The 15280-nt window shown below is 46.5% G+C and overlaps 1 protein-coding gene across 5 annotated transcripts in view; it reads left to right on the top strand.

Moving 5' to 3' along the window:
- Nucleotides 1-15280, top strand: part of LITAF (lipopolysaccharide induced TNF factor) — an 80945-nt gene that overhangs the window by 33865 nt on the left and 31800 nt on the right. The window contains exon 1 of one of the 5 annotated variants that reach the window (XM_053554184.1): nucleotides 13887-13904. The exons of 1 other annotated variant lie outside the window; for it this stretch is intronic. The gene's annotated coding sequence lies outside the window, so the exon portion shown is untranslated. Of the gene's footprint in view, nucleotides 1-13886; nucleotides 13905-14219; nucleotides 14264-14833; nucleotides 15178-15280 lie in introns of those variants that run through there. 3 more of the 5 variants (XM_053554179.1, XM_053554180.1, XM_053554181.1) reach the window with 3 other exon arrangements.

Genomic DNA, 15280 nt, shown 5'->3' with positions numbered 1-15280 from the left:
GGGGACTTTCAAAGCCATGTCCTCTCTACTTCTTGGGCCATTATCTCAAGTGGAAGGGACCTGACAGCTCCCCTCCCGCAGCCCTGGTCGGACCCTCTGGAGGAGGCTTCCTGAGAACCCCCCATACACACACAGCTCCCACCCTCCTCTCCAGTCTTGGGAAGAGAAACCCACCTTGAACACATCAGGCAGCTGGTGGCAGGTGCCCCAGAGCTGATGGACAAACGTTAGTGTTTAGGTTCAGATTCTAGGAAACACAGAACCAGCCCAGGCATGGAGAATGTAGGAGGGAACCTCAGACAAGGAAGTCTTTTCAAAAGCTGGGCAGGGAGGGGGCTCCTTAGCTTGTTGCAAAAAGAGAAAAAAGGCCCAGCCCCAGGAGAGAGCAGGACCTGGGCGGGTGCTCTGGGAACAGGGAGGAGCTCCAGCGAACACCTAGAGAGAACCCTGGGGTCTGTCCCAGCTGACACTGGCTGTGGGGCCTTCTGCTCCTCAGCCCCTTTCTGGGCCTCAACTATAAAACAAGGGGGCCTGGATCTGGGGGGAAGTTGGCAGACTGTTCCCTTCCAGACTAGGGAGGGCAGGAGCTTGCTTCAGCTCAAGCAGAACTGCTTATTTCTGTTGTATGGGTGTGGGATTCGTAAGAGGCTGTGTTGGAGGTAAATGTTCCAAGGTTCAGTCGCCTGAAAGCCAACGTCTGGGCAATCCAGAAAGCTGCCCAGGAGGTCTCCACAAGTGAGGGGCTAAGAATGGACTTGGAGTCACACAGCCTGGGTTCAGATCCTACTGCTGCCATGGACATGGGTCATTAGAAAAGTTTTGAGGGCCGTGTGCAGTAGCTCACGCTTGTAATCCTAGAACTTTGGGAGGCCGAGGTGGGTGGATTGCTTGAGCTCAGGAGTTCAAGACCAGCCTGAGCAAGAGTAGACCTCATCTCTACTAAAAATAGAAAAACTGGCTGGGCATTGTGGTAGGCACCTGTACTCCCAGCTACTCGAGAGGCTGAGGCAAGGGGATCAATTGAGCCCAAGAGTTTGAAGTTGCTGTGAGTTATGATGCCATGGCACTCTACCCAGGGCAACAGAGTGAGATTCTGTCTTAAAAAAAAAAAAAAAAGAGAAAGGAAGAAAGAAAAGATAAGAAAAAGAAAAAGAAGAAAAGTTTTGGCAGCACCTGTGTTCAGTGGGTAGGGTGCTGGCCCCATATACCGAGGGTGGTAGGTTTAAACTCAGCCCCAGCCAAATTGCAACAACAAAAAAAATAGCTGGGTGTTGTGGCAGGCGCCTGTAGTCCCAGCTGCTCGGGAGGCTAAGGCAAGAGAATCACTTAAGCCTAGGAGTTGGAGATTGCTGTGAGCTGTGACATCATTGCACTCTACTGAATGTGACAGAGTGAGACTCTGTCTCTTAAAAAAAAAAGAAAAAGAAAAAAGAAAAGTTTTGAGATACACAAAAATCAAGAACCATAAAATCCACATGGATAGAAACAAATGAAGCTCTCCCAGCAACACTGATAAGCCTGGCAAGTTAAAATTTGCATGGATGAATCAGAAAGGATGCTGTTGGATTTCTTGGAAGTGAAATAATGGTCCATAACAGTCTGTCTCAAAATTTCCATAGCAACCCGCACACTAGCTATGTGAGATTTGACAACTTGCTTAACCTCTCTGGGTCTCAATTGCTACATTTGTGAAGTGGAGATGATATTTTCCTTACAGGGAGAGCAGTGTCTGGTGGACATGTGACTGTGACTGGTTGTTAGATAAATATGATACTGTGACGCATGCTCTACCCACCCCTTCCTGCCCAGCTGCTTCCCCTCTGCCATTGGATAGTGGAGTAGATCTCAGAGAATGAAACTTTCCTGTGTCTGGAGTCTACAAGGTTCAGAAAGAGTCAGCGGAAGGTTCCAAAGTCACAGGGTACTCATTGACTATTGCTTTATTATTTTTCTCATCCTAATTAGATTCTAAACTCCAAAGGAGTTGATACGTTATCTTGTTACTCCAGTCCTAGCCCTGACACAGTGCCTGGTATCTAGAACACCTTGGCTGAGGGTGTGTAAAAGTTGTATGACAACTTCAAGAATCAGCTGGACTTGGTTCAGCCCCCCTGCAACCACCCACGTCACCTTCTTGCTGTGTGATGTGACTTGGGGCATGTTACTCATCTGTAAAACAGATGTATTGTTGTTAGGAGAAAATGAGATAGAGTATGTAAACATACTTTTATATTTCAGGACTCAGAACTGAGTGGCACGGTGGGGCGTGGTGGCACGGTGGCTCATGCCTGTAATCCTAGCAGTCTGGGAGGCTGAGGCAGGTGGACTGCTTGAGGTCCGGAATTTAAGACCCAGCCTGAGGAAGAGCTAGACCAGGTCTCTACTAAAAATAGAAAAAATTAACTGGGTGTTATGATAGGTGCCTGTAGTCCCAGTTACTTGGTAGACTGAGGCAAGAGGATAGCTTGAGCCCAGAAATTTGAGGTTGCTGGGAGCTGGGAGGCCATGGCTCCTGGGGCGACAAAGTGAGATCTGTCAAAAATAAAAAGAACTGAGCGAGGACTCAGCATGTGTTTCTCCTCCCTGTCCTCCTGCTCCTGAGCCTACTCCTCCCCCACCTTCCTCCTCCTCCTTCTCTTTGATGGGGGCTCACTGTGCATTCTTGGGCAGTTGCTGTGACTGGGGTATACTTTGTTAAATAGAAGCACAACGTGCAACATGACCTCTGTGGCCTGGAGGAAGACCCCCGTGTGTCATTTTCAAGGGGTCAGGCCTCCCATCCTAAGAACATATTTTCCTTGTGGTTTATGAGGCTCCTTCCCCAGAGCAGGTTACTGGGGGCCCCTCTGGGCAGGCCAGGGAAGGCCCCTCTTGCCATCTGGCTGGAACACTTCTCTTGGGCCAAGTGGAGATGAAGACCCAGCAAGTCTGGGGAAAGGTCAACCTGGTAATTACAGGGTCCAGGAAACTCACCTGGGCCTCTACCTGGGCTACTCAGCCATAGGTGCCATTGCCCATGGACAGTGACCAGGGACTGCCTGCTGAGTGAGATCCCTCCCTGGCCAGGAGCAGTTTGCATTGCCACATACAATACCGGGTGCCCAGTTAACTGTGAACTTGAGACAAATAGTAGTGTTTTGTTAGTGTGTCTCATGCAGTGTTAGGGACGTATTTTAAGTCTGTAGCATTTGGGACATACTTATACTCACTGAGCCAAGGGGACATACTTATACTAAACAGTCATTTGCTGTTTATGTGGAATTTGAATTTAGGCAGCCTGTACATTTTTCCAGCAACTGTGCCCCTTTGAACTCTGCTCCTGAACTCACCCCATTTCAGCTCCATTGGGGCAGCAACAGAAACAAAAGCTTCAGCTAATGCCAGGGCCAGGGAGAGGACGGTGACCCAGGATCTGGGCATGGGGCTGGGGGTGCCAGCCCCGGAAAGCCTCATGTTCTCCTGGTCTCAGTTTCCCCATAGCCATCTACATAGCTCAGCTGTAAGGATTTTTTCCAAGGATGAAGCATGTGATGTCTGTAAGAAGCATGTTTTGGAACTGGAAAGGTGTTTTGGAACTGGAAAGGTGTTATGGAAACATTAGTCACCAAAATTTGTTGTTAATGGGTAACACAGACTAGTCGGTGGGAACTGTTTCTGGCAACTGGGTTCCTTTTTCTGAAAATTAGTTGTTTTTTTTTTAAATAAACAACATGTGTTTGTCCTTGAAACATTAGAAAAAGGAGAGTAGCAAAGGTTTAAAAAAGTCTCTAATTCCATCACTCAAGTATTTATAGAATTCTTAGTCCTTGAAAAAATTTGAAAACTTTCATTCTCAGTATACGTGCATTTTTTTTTCCTTTTTAGCAAAACAAAAAATAAATCGTATTCTGCATTTGTTTAGGGAACAATTTTTCTCCTCTGTCACTTCTGAAGTTTCAGCATATACCCAGAGGAAAAGTGATCTCCTTTTCTGTTTGTTCCATGTTATTCTGTATCAGTTGATGTTGTATAAAACTATAGCCTGCCTGGCCCGTTCCTGCTGTGTTCTGATGGGGCATATGTGAGATGCCTGGTTTACTTTTTTTTTTTTTTTTTTGAGATAAAAATCTTACAGCACCAGGAGGTGCCTGCGGCTCAAAGGGGTAGGGCACTGGCCCCATATGATGAAGGTGGTGTGTTCAAACCCAGCCCTGACCAAAAACCGCAAAAAAAAAAAATCTTACAGCGTCGGCTCTGTGCCCGTGGCTCACGCGGCTAAGGCACCAGCCATATACACCTGAGCTGGCAGGTTCGAATCCAGCCTGGGCCTGCCAAACAACAATGACGGCTGCAACCAAAAAAATAGCCGAGCATTGTGGTGGGCATCTGTAGTCCCAGCTACTTGGGAGGCGGAGGCAAGAAAATCGCTTGAACCCAGGAGTTGGAGGTTGCTGTGAGCTGTGATGTTACAGCACTCTACACAGGGTGACAGCTTGAGGCTCTGTCTCAAAAAAAAAAAAATCTTATAGCATAAAGTTTAACATTTTAACTATTTTAAACTACAATTCAGTGGCCCATAGAGTTATGCAACTATCATCAGTATCTAGTTTGAGAACATTTTTATCACCCTAAAAAGAAACCTTTATACTCTTTATACTCTTTAGCAATCGTTCTCCCTCCTCCACCGTCCTTTCAGTTTCAGGCAGCCACTAATCCACTTTCTCTCTGGATCTGCCTGTTCTGGATAGTTCATGTAAATGGAACGATACAATATGTGGCCTTTTGTGTCTGGCTTCTTTCACTTCACATGGTGTGTCTGAAGTCCCTCCGCCTTGTAGGACGCGTCATCCTTCATTCAGTTTTACGGCCAAATAATACCCCATGGTGTGGCTATACCACATTTTGCCTATCCATTCATCCATTGACGAGCCTCCAAGTTCTTCCTACCCTTTGACTATTGTGACTAATGCAGCCATGAACATTTATGCACAAGTTTTCATTTGAATACTTGTTTTCAGTTCGGTTGGGTTTATACCTAGGAGTGGAGAGGCAGCTGTACCATGTTACATTCCCACCAGCAAGGTATGAGGGGCTCAACTTCTTTACATCCCCCCAACATTTATTTTCCATTAAAAAATTTTTGTAGCCATCATACAGGGAATGAAGTGCTATCTCATTGCAGTTTTGATTTGCATTTCTCTAATGATTAGTGATGTTGAACATCTTTTCAGGTGCTTTTTGGCCATTTGCATATCTTCTTTGGGATTTAACTTAATCCATTTTTTAATCATGTTAAAACATTTATAACAGAATTTACTATTTCAACAATTTCTGAGTATAATGGGCTTTAAATACATTCCCCGTGTTGTTTGAGATTTCCCCCATCCATCTTACCCATCTGCAGAACGTTTTCGTCTTCCAAGTGCCTTTTTTGGTTGTGGTTTGTTTTTTAGACATACTCTAGAAGGCTAGTGCAATGCCCATTTTTTTTTTTTACAGACAGAATCTCACTTTGTCATCCTCAGTAGAGCGCTGTGGCATCACAGCTCACAGCAACCTCCAACTCCTGGGCTTAGGCGATTCTCTTGCCTCAGGCTCCCGAGTCACTGGGACTACAGGCGCCCACCACAACACCCGGCTATTTTTTGTTGCAGTTTGGCCGGGGCTGGGTTCGAACCCGCCACCCTTGGTTATATGGGGCCGGCACCCTACCCACTGAACCACAGGCGCCACCCCGCAATGCTCATTTTTAAATTAGGTTGTTTCCCTTTAATATTATTGAGTTGTAAGAGTTCTTTATGTAATCTGGGTGCTAGACCTTATCAGATAACTGATTGGCAAATATTTTCTCCCATTCTTTTTTTTTTCGATAGTTGGTTATTTTTATTTAAAATTCAGGAGAATGTTTGGAGAGACATTAACAAGGGTATAGTATCAAATATTTCTTCCAAAAACGATTCAGAAAATCTACCCCAAAGCCCAGTGTTGACAACAATAGGGACATATTTCCTGCTTCTGGGTCTGTGAATCGGATGTGGCTCTGTTGGGCTCAACTGAAACATTTTCTCCCATTCTGTGGGTGTCTTTGTATTCTTTTGATAGTGTCCTTTGGTGGAAAAAATATTTTTATTTTGATAATATCCTATTTATTTATTCATTTATTTGTTGACAGAATCTCATTCTGTTGCCCAGGCTAGAGTGCTGTGGTGTCCGTCCAGTTTAAAGGAATTTCAAACTCCTGCACTCAAGTGAGTACTCCTGTACTCTTGCCTGAGCCTCCCCAATACCTGGGACTATAGGCACGTGCCACGAGGCATTGCTACTAATTTTTCTTTCCTTTATTATTATTATTATTTTTTTTTTTGAGAGAGAGTTTCACTCCATTTCCCAGCAACCTCATACTCTTGGGCTCAAGGGATCCTCTTGCCTCAGACTCCCCAGAAGCTGGGACTACAGGTGCTGACCACAATATCCAGCTAATTTTTCTAGTTTTAGTAGAGACAGGGTCTCTCTTTTGCTCAGGTTAGTCTTGGAGTCCTGCGCTCAAGCAAGCCACCTGCCTCCTCCTCCTGGGGTGTTAAGATTACAGGTGTGAGCCACCTTGCCCAGTCTGTCCAGTTTATTTTTTCTTTTGTTGCTTGTGCTTTTGGTGTTATATTTAAGAAACTATTGACTAATCTAAGGTCACCAAGATTTATGGATTTGTGTCCTTGTTTCATTCTAAGAGTTTTATAGTTTTTCCATTTTGAGTTAATTCTTGCATATGGTATGGGGTAGAGATCCAATTTCATTCTTTTGTCTGTGGATATCCAGTTGTCCCTATATCATTTTTTAAATTCTTTTGTTTACTTTTTTTTTATTATTAAATCATAGCTGTGTACATTAATGCAATCGTGGGGCACCACACACTGGTCTTACAGACCATTTGACATATTTTCATCACATTGGTTAACATAGCCTTCCTGGCATTTTCTTAGTTATTGTGTTAAGACATTTATATTCTTTTATAAATATATATATATTTACTAAGTTTCACAAGTACCCTTGTAAGATGCACCATAGGTGTAATCCCAATCACCCTCCCTCTGCCCATCCTCCCCCCTCCCTCCCCTCCCTCTCCCCTTTCACCATATTCTTAGGTTATAACTGGGTTGTAGCTTTCATATGAAAGCCATAAATTAGTTTCATAGTAGGGCTGAGTACATTGGGTACTTTTTCTTCCTTTTTTTAAAATTAAATCATAGCTGTGTACATTAATACGATCATGGGGCACCATACACTGGTTTTATAGACCATTTGACATATTTTCATCACACTGATTAACATAGCCTTCCTGGCATTTTCTTAGTTATTGTATTAAGACATTTATATTCTACATTTACTAAGTTTCACATGTACCCTTGTAAGATGCACCGCAGGTGTAATCCCACCAATCACCCTCCCTCTGCCCATCCTCCCCCCTCCCTCCCCTCCCTCACCCCCTTCCCCATATTCTTAGGTTATAACTGGGTTATAGCTTTCATGTGAAAGCCATAAATTAGTTTCATAGTTGGGCTGAGTACGTTGGATACTTTTTCTTCCATTCTCGAGATACTTTACTAAGAAGAATATGTTCCAGCTCCATCCATGTAAACATGAAAGAGGTAAAGTCTTCATCTTTCTTTAAGGCTGCATAATATTCCATGGTGTACATATACCACAATTTATTAATCCATTCGTGGATTGATGGACACTTGGGCTTTTTCCATGACTTAGCAATTATGAATTGGGCTGCAATAAACATTCTGGTACAAACATCTTTGTTATAATGTGATTTTGGGTCTTCTGGGTATATACCCTAGGAATTATGGGATTGAATGACAGGTCTATTTTTAGATCTCTAAGTGTTCTCCAAAAAAAGACTCTCCTCATCGAATAGTTTTGGTGTCCTTGTAGATGTACGGGTTTACATCTAGACATTCAGTTTTATTTAAATGACTTTTGATTACTGTAGTTTTACCGTAAGTTTTGAAATTGGAGTGTGGGGTCCTCCAACTTTCTTCTTTTTTAAAATTGTTTTGTGGCTGGACACCCATTAGAGCACCAGACCCGTGCACGGGGTGGCAGGTTTGAACCTGGCCATGGGCCTGCTAAACAACAACAAAAGATTGCTTTGGCTGTCTTGGCTGTGACCGTAGCTCAGTGGTTAGGGCACCAGCTACATACACTGGGGCTGGGGGGTTTGAACCTGTCTTGGGCCTGCCAAACAATGACAACAACAACAAAAAAATAGCCAGGCATTGTGGCAGGCACCTATAGTCCCAGCTACTTGTGAGGCTGAGGCAAGGGAATCGCTTAAGCCTTAGAGTTGGAGGTTGCTGTGAGTTGTATTGTCACAGCACTCTGCCCAGGGCAATGTAGTGAGACACTGTCTCCAAAAAAAAAAAAAGATTGTTTTGGCTATTCCAAGTCCTTTGCAATTCCATACAGGTTTTAAGATCAGCCTGTTTATTCTGCCCAAGAGGAAGTTGGAACTTTGCTGGAGATTATTTTGGATCTGTGCATCAGTTTGGGAATATTGCTGTTCGTGATGATTAATTTTATGTCTCAACTTGGCTGGGCTGTAGTACCCAGTTATTCGATTAAACACTAATCCAGGTGTTGCTGTAAAGATAGTTTTATGTATATGTGAAATGTGGCTTTACCTATATGTATATGTGACTAATTCTTGTTGACTTTAAGTAAAGGAGACTATCTTTGGTAATCTGAAGGGTCCTTATCAATTGGTTGAAAGGCCTTAAGAGCAAAATTGAGGTTTTCCAGAGAAAGAAATCCACCTGTGGTTTTATTTGCAGTCCCTCTAGCCTCTCTGATAGAGTTCAGTCTTGCCAGCCCCCACAATTGTGTAAGTCAATTGCTTAAAATCTCCCTATGTTTTTCTGTCTGTCTCTCTCTCTAGATGCTCCTCAACTTACGATGGGGTTACATTCTGATGAACCCATCACAAGTTTGTCAACAAAAAAGAAGCCAAAGTCTTTAAAATAAAGAGGCCAAGTTTGAGGGCTGTGGCCCAGAGCTACACTCGAGGAGGGTTGAGCAAGTGGACTCACGATGGTTGGGTTTGGTTTTCTACATTTCAGGAGACAGGAATTACACATAAATCATAAATCAATATATGGAAGGTATACATTGGTTTGGTTCAAAAAGGTGGGACATCTGGAAGTGGGCAGCCTTACAGATTATAGGTGGGTTTAAATATTCTTTGATTTGTAATTGGCTACAGAAATGAAGTTTGTCTAGCTGGGTGTTGTGGCGGGCACCTGTAATCCCAAGAGCTGGAGGTTGCTGTGAGCTGTGATGCCATAGCTCTCTACCCAGGGCAACAAAGTGAGACTCTGTCTCAAAAAAAAAAAAAAAAAAAAAAAAAAGAAATGAAGTTTGTCTAAAGTCTTGAAATGCTTTAAGTGAAAATAAGGAAGTCTAGCGGCGCCTGTGGCTCAGTGAGCAGGTCACCAGCCCCATATACCGAGGGTGGCGGGTTCAAACCCAGCCCTGGCCAAACTGCAACAAAAAAATAGCCGGGCGTTGTGGCGGGCGCCTGTAGTCCCAGCTACTAGGGAGGCTGAGGCAGGAGAATTGCCTAAGCCCAGGAGTTGGAGGTTTCTGTGAGCTGTGTGACACCATGGCACTCTACTGAGGGCAATAAAGTGAAACTCTGTCTCTACAAAAAAAAAAAAAAAAGAAAATAAGGAAGTCTGTTAATCAGAGACAAGCCGCTGGACAGGTACCCAGACTCAAGTGATCTGTTAAATAAACCAGGGACAGGAGCTTTGTCTTGTATAGTCTTTGTCTTGTATAGACCTATTAATTGAGTTACAAAGGATACTTACAAGAAGGGAAGGGGGCTCAAGGCAAGAGTGACCTCCTTTCTCACAACCAGCAACTCAGATTTAGGGTATTTCTGGAGTCCCCTTGGGCAAGAAGGGGACCATTCAGTCATCTGAGGGGGGTCTGAAGATTTTATTTTAGTTCACAAGTTGAAAATATCATAAGTTGAAAAAGTTTTTAATAGACCTAACTTACTGAACGTTACACCTTAGCCTAGCCTACATTAAACACTCTCAGAATACTTACATTAGCCTATAGCTGGGCAAAATCATCATCTAACACAAAGTCTATTTTATAATAAAGTATTGGATATCTCATGTAACTTATTGAATACTGTGTACTAAAGTTAAAAACAGAATGGTTGGGTGAATTCTACTGAATATGTATCACTATCATAAAGTCAAAAATGCAAAATGAAAACAGTGTTAATTCAGTTACTATTGTTACCCAACAAGTAGGGTCCAGCCACTTGTCACTGTCAGCCAATATGTTGAGACCGGGATAGGTCTACCAAACTTTATTTTTCAGAAGGCTGGGATTCTAGAGAACAAATTACAGGTTTTTTTTTTTTTTGAGACAGAATTTCACTTTGTTGCCCCTGGCGTCACAGCTCAAAGCAACCTCAAACACTTGGGCTTAAGCAATTCTCTTGCCCCAGCCTCCTGAGTGGCTGGGACTATAGGCGCCCACCACAATGCCCAGTGGCTATTTTTAGAAATGGGTCTTGCTCTGGCTGAGGCTGGTGTCTCGAATCTGTGAGCTCAGGCAATCTACCCGCCTCGGTCTCCCAGAGTGCTAGGATTACAGGCCTGAGCCACCACCCCAGCCCCAAATTACAGTTTTATATTGAATGGTTCACAGTAAAGATCACAGTAACCCTCTTTTAAATAATAATCAGCACCATTTAGTGACAATCTATTAGGCATTTTCAATTTAAAAGTTAATTCGTAAACTATTCAACTTGGGTATCTTTGGGGTGGGAGCTAAATTTACAAACCAGTAACAATGAGGTAGGAGGTGACCAGACCAGCTGTGTCAAGTCTGCTCCAGCCTGACAGACTCCATCTTATTCTTACTACATGTGCTTTCCCTATCTGATTTTGTATACCTATAATATTTCCTCTGCTCTGTTTCTCTGGTAAGACTCTGACTGATACACTAGATATACCACCTTAACAGGAAGTCTTCCAATTCATGAATATCTTTCCATTTATTTAAGTTTTCTCTCATTTCTTTCAGCAATGTCTTAGAGTTGTCAAGTGTATAGGTCTTGAACTTGCTTAGTTAAACTTAATCCTAAGTATTCTATTCTTTTGGTTGCTATTGTAAATGAAATGATTTTCTTAATTTCATTTTTGAGTGGCTCATTGCTAATGTATAGAAATGTAACTGATTTTTGTATGTTGATCTTGAATCGTACAACCTTGCTCAACTGGATTATAACTCTAGTAAGTATACTGTGCATTCTTTTTTTTTTTTGAGATAGAGTCTCACTATGTCACCCTCAGTAGAGTGCCTTGGCGTCAGAGCTCACAGCAACCTCCAACTCTTGGGGTTAGCGATTCTCTTGCCTCAGGCTCCCGAGTAGCTGGGACTACAGGCGCCCGCCACAATGCCCAACTATTTTCTTGTTGCAGTTGTCATTCTTGTTTAGCTGGCCTGGGCCGGGCTCAAACCCGCCAGCTTCGGAGCATGTGGCTGGCGCCGTAACCACTGTGCTACGGGCGCCCAGCCATACTGTGCATTCTTTAGAACTTTCTTTGTACAAGATTGTATCATCTGTGAATAGGGACAGCTTTACTTTATCCTTTCCAATCTGGAGGCTTTTCATATCTTTTCTTGCCTGCTTGCTATGGTTAAAACCTGCTAATTGCCGGGGCTGGACCCTGTAGAACCAACAGAACCTTCAGAAATGATGAAAGCAGGCAGCCCAGCTTGTTCCTGACTCAGGGGGAAACCAGTTTTTTACCAAGAAGTGTGATGTTAGCTGTGGGGTTTTCATAGACATCCTTCATCAGGAAGAGGAAGCGCCGTTCTGTTTCCAGTTTGCTAAGTATTTTTATCATGAAAGCACGTTGGATTCTTTCATGTTGGATTTTGCCAAATGCTTTTCCTGTGTCTGTTGGGATGACTGTGTGGACCAATTTACTTTTATTCCCTGCTTGGAAGACTTGGGTTGGAAATTCCATCTCTGTGGTTTGGAGTGGATAAAAAAAGTTTTTATAGTTTTATAGCTCTCCCTTTAAGTAACTGCAAGCTCAGAGTCAAGTGAAGTTTTTAGGACAGATGAAAAAATAAAGTCAACTCCTGTTATGGTTCAGCAGTTGTGGGGGTGGGGGGAGAAAAATGAATGAAGATATGGTAGTGAAGGGGCTCTGGAAATTTCACCCCAAAATATGACTCCTTGGTATAAAGGGTATTTTGAATGAAAGGTTCTCAGAGATAAACAGGCCGTTGGAAGAGGCTTTCCCTCTGTTTGATAAACTTCACTGACCTGCTCAAAAGATCAAAGAGGGCAACTGACTTCCCTTCCTCCCCCCCCCCCCCATCACAATTCTGTGTATATTACAGGAAAAGGGATCAAGAAGGCAAGGAGACTTGCCCAAAACAGTTGAAACCTCATACCTGTCTCTCAGGTTGATTTACAAGTCAGTCTGTTTCCCTCATCCTCCCTAGCTACTGTTTACTCATTTACTGCCTTTAAACAGAATTGTATGTGCTCCGCATCCTCTCCTCTCTCCTCTAAAAGACAGGCATAAAAATATCAGAACCTTATTGGGATATTGAGTAATCACTCTGTAATCTCCCATGTGCATGGCAAATAAGCCTTTCTCTTATTAACCTGCCTTAATTGTGACTTGATCTTTAAGAGAACTCTGGTTTCCACTCACCCCTACAGTAACATTCAGTAAAAGACAGAAGAAAATCCAGCTTTTCCCTTTGAGGGAAGGAAGGAAGAAGGGAAGAAAGGAGAGAGAGAGATGGATGGGAAGAAAAGCATTCCCTGGGGATGTTTCTTGAACATTTTGCTCGTGTCTCCCTAGCAATGGTCTGTGATACTCAGGTTTATGTCGGGATAATTGGTCTTTTTGCAAGCCTGGGTTGCACCTTGAGAATGGGGAATGGCAGAACTTGGGCATAATCTAATTTCCTTTATATTTTAAAAGCAAGAAAAGGTTGCCTTCACTAGTCACATCTACTTGGCAACTTCCCATGCTTGGGAGGACTTCTTGATCTTCTCCAGTTTGGTAGCAGGTTCACTCTTGATGGTGGGCGACAAGGTGAAAGGTGGTGAGAGCTTTGGGCTGGGACAGAGAGGACTGTTTTCTATGGGACCTGGGCCACTCTCCATGTCTGGGTCTCATTATCTTTAGGGCCTGGGTATAAAGGCACAGGATTTGAGCAACACACAGGGGCTCTAAGATTCCGATTTCTGAATCTACCTCAGGGCCTGGAAGCTCCCTGCCCAAATGGCACTCGTCTCCCTGGGCCACGTCAGAGTTTCGCCCATTTCCAGGGCTCTGTGTACACCCAAAGCCAGGCGTGCACCTTACTTCCCTGCAGTGATTTCCCAGAGAGCCCTGCTGGGTCCGGGCTGCTGGTATCATCACCGTGCCGGCAGATGGGCTCCTAGCCGGCAGGCAGATGGCACCTAAATCGGGAAGATGTTGAAACAGGAGTTAACTGATTTCCAGAGCTAGCTGTGACAGAATGGGATTAACCTAGCTGGGGCCGCGGGCCACCCAGGGGGCACACAAAGTGGCAGGCGAGAAGTTTTGTTTAACCCTTTCTCTGTGCTAAGCCCCCTTGATCCCAGCTAATTCTCAGTAGATATTACGAGATAGGTCCCGCTATCACGCCCATTTTGCAGACCTTAATTGAGCCCAGGTAGGCGGTGGGAGGGCAAGGGGGGCAGGGGGACTTGCCCAGAGGCACAGGGCGGGGGTCTAGGGCCGTCTGGGCGCGTCGCAGGAGGAGAGGAGGGCCGCCCTCTAGAGGACCCGGAGCATTTCCACGCGGGATCTGGGATCCAGGCTGGTGGTCCGCGAGGCCTGGAGGTTGGGCACCCGCGGAATGGGGAGGGCGAGGGGCCGCAAATCCGGAGGGGAGGCTCAGGGTGTTCGGGACGCCGATGGCAGTGGCAGAAGCGGAAGAGGTCCAGGCGGCAGGCCGGGGGTGAAACTAGGGAGCTGCAAGGTTTCCACTGGGGCCTGGGGGTGATCTGGGGGACAGCCCGGGGCAGCCGGCGAAGAGGAGGCCGGGGTGCGAGGGGGCGGGGAAGCCGGAAGCCGCGGCCGCGCTCCGCCCCGCGGGTCCAGCCCCCGGCCCGCCCCGCCCCGCCCGCCGCCAGCCTCCTCCCTCCCCAGGCCGCGCGGCGGGCTCAGACCTCCCGGCTCGACAGGCGGCGCGGGCGGCGGTGAGTGCGGCTGGGGCGCTGGGGCAGGGCCGGGAGCTGGGGGCCTCCCCGAAGGCTGGGGATGCCGGGCGGGCGGCGAGGTGGAGGTCGGGGCGTCGGGCCGGGATCTCCCGCGCGAGCAGTCGGGGCCGGGTCCAGCCTCCAGGGGGTTCGGGTCCCGGGTCCGGTCGCCCTGCGGCGCGCGTGCTGGGTTCGTCCTCCCCGCCGGAGCGTGCGCCCCTCTCTGCCCTCAGCGTCCCCCTCTCTGTCCGCGGCGTCCCCCTCTGCCCGCGACGTCCCCCTCTCTGCCCACGGCGTCCCCCTCTCTGCCCGCGGCGTCCCCCTCTCTGCCCGCGACGTCCCCCTCTCTGCCCGCGGCGTCCCCCTCTCTGCCCACGGCGTCCCCCTCTCTGCCCGCGGCATCCCCCTCTCTGTTCGCGATGTTCCGCTGGCTGGAGGACGCCCCGGGGCTTTTCAGGAAAAGGCGCGATTCGCTCTATTGGCTGCGGAGCTCAAAGTTGAAATTTCCTGAAATATCACCCGGGGATTCAGAAATCAAAACGAGACAAACAAAATCCCCTAATTTCTGAACGCAGTTGGCGTCAATTCGGCTTCTAGGAGCCCGGGGATCCGCGTTTTTGCCCCGTTCTGGTGGGTTCCACGCAGGGTCCTGGACAGACAGCCGACGGCCTGGGGAGGTTGGCCCCGGGGCTAGACCCCTTCCCACCAGGTACGGTGGGCGCCCCTCCTAGGGAAAGGGTCCGCTGTTAACCGCACCACCCAGCTCAGCCCAGACGCCGCGGGGACCTGAGCGGGGACGTGCCCATCCCGTGCCCATCCCCGCTGGGGGAGGCAGGTGCCCGCCTCCTTGCTGGTTTCCAGGTCGGTGAGGATCAGGGAAGTGCAGCCGGGCGGCTCAGGCGCAGGTGGAAGAGGTGTGTGTTGGCATAAGGGCCCCACTTCTGGGGCCACTTGGTCCTTCACTGTTTTTCTGCTAGACTGAGCTCTGGTCTTTGAGAAATCTACAGTTTCTGGAAG

Source organism: Nycticebus coucang, chromosome 12 (genome assembly GCF_027406575.1).
Source record: "Nycticebus coucang isolate mNycCou1 chromosome 12, mNycCou1.pri, whole genome shotgun sequence".
Taxonomy (NCBI): Eukaryota; Metazoa; Chordata; class Mammalia; order Primates; family Lorisidae; genus Nycticebus; species Nycticebus coucang.
The sequence above is the reverse complement of the archived record's forward strand: the minus strand, read 5'-3'. Positions and strand labels throughout refer to the sequence as shown.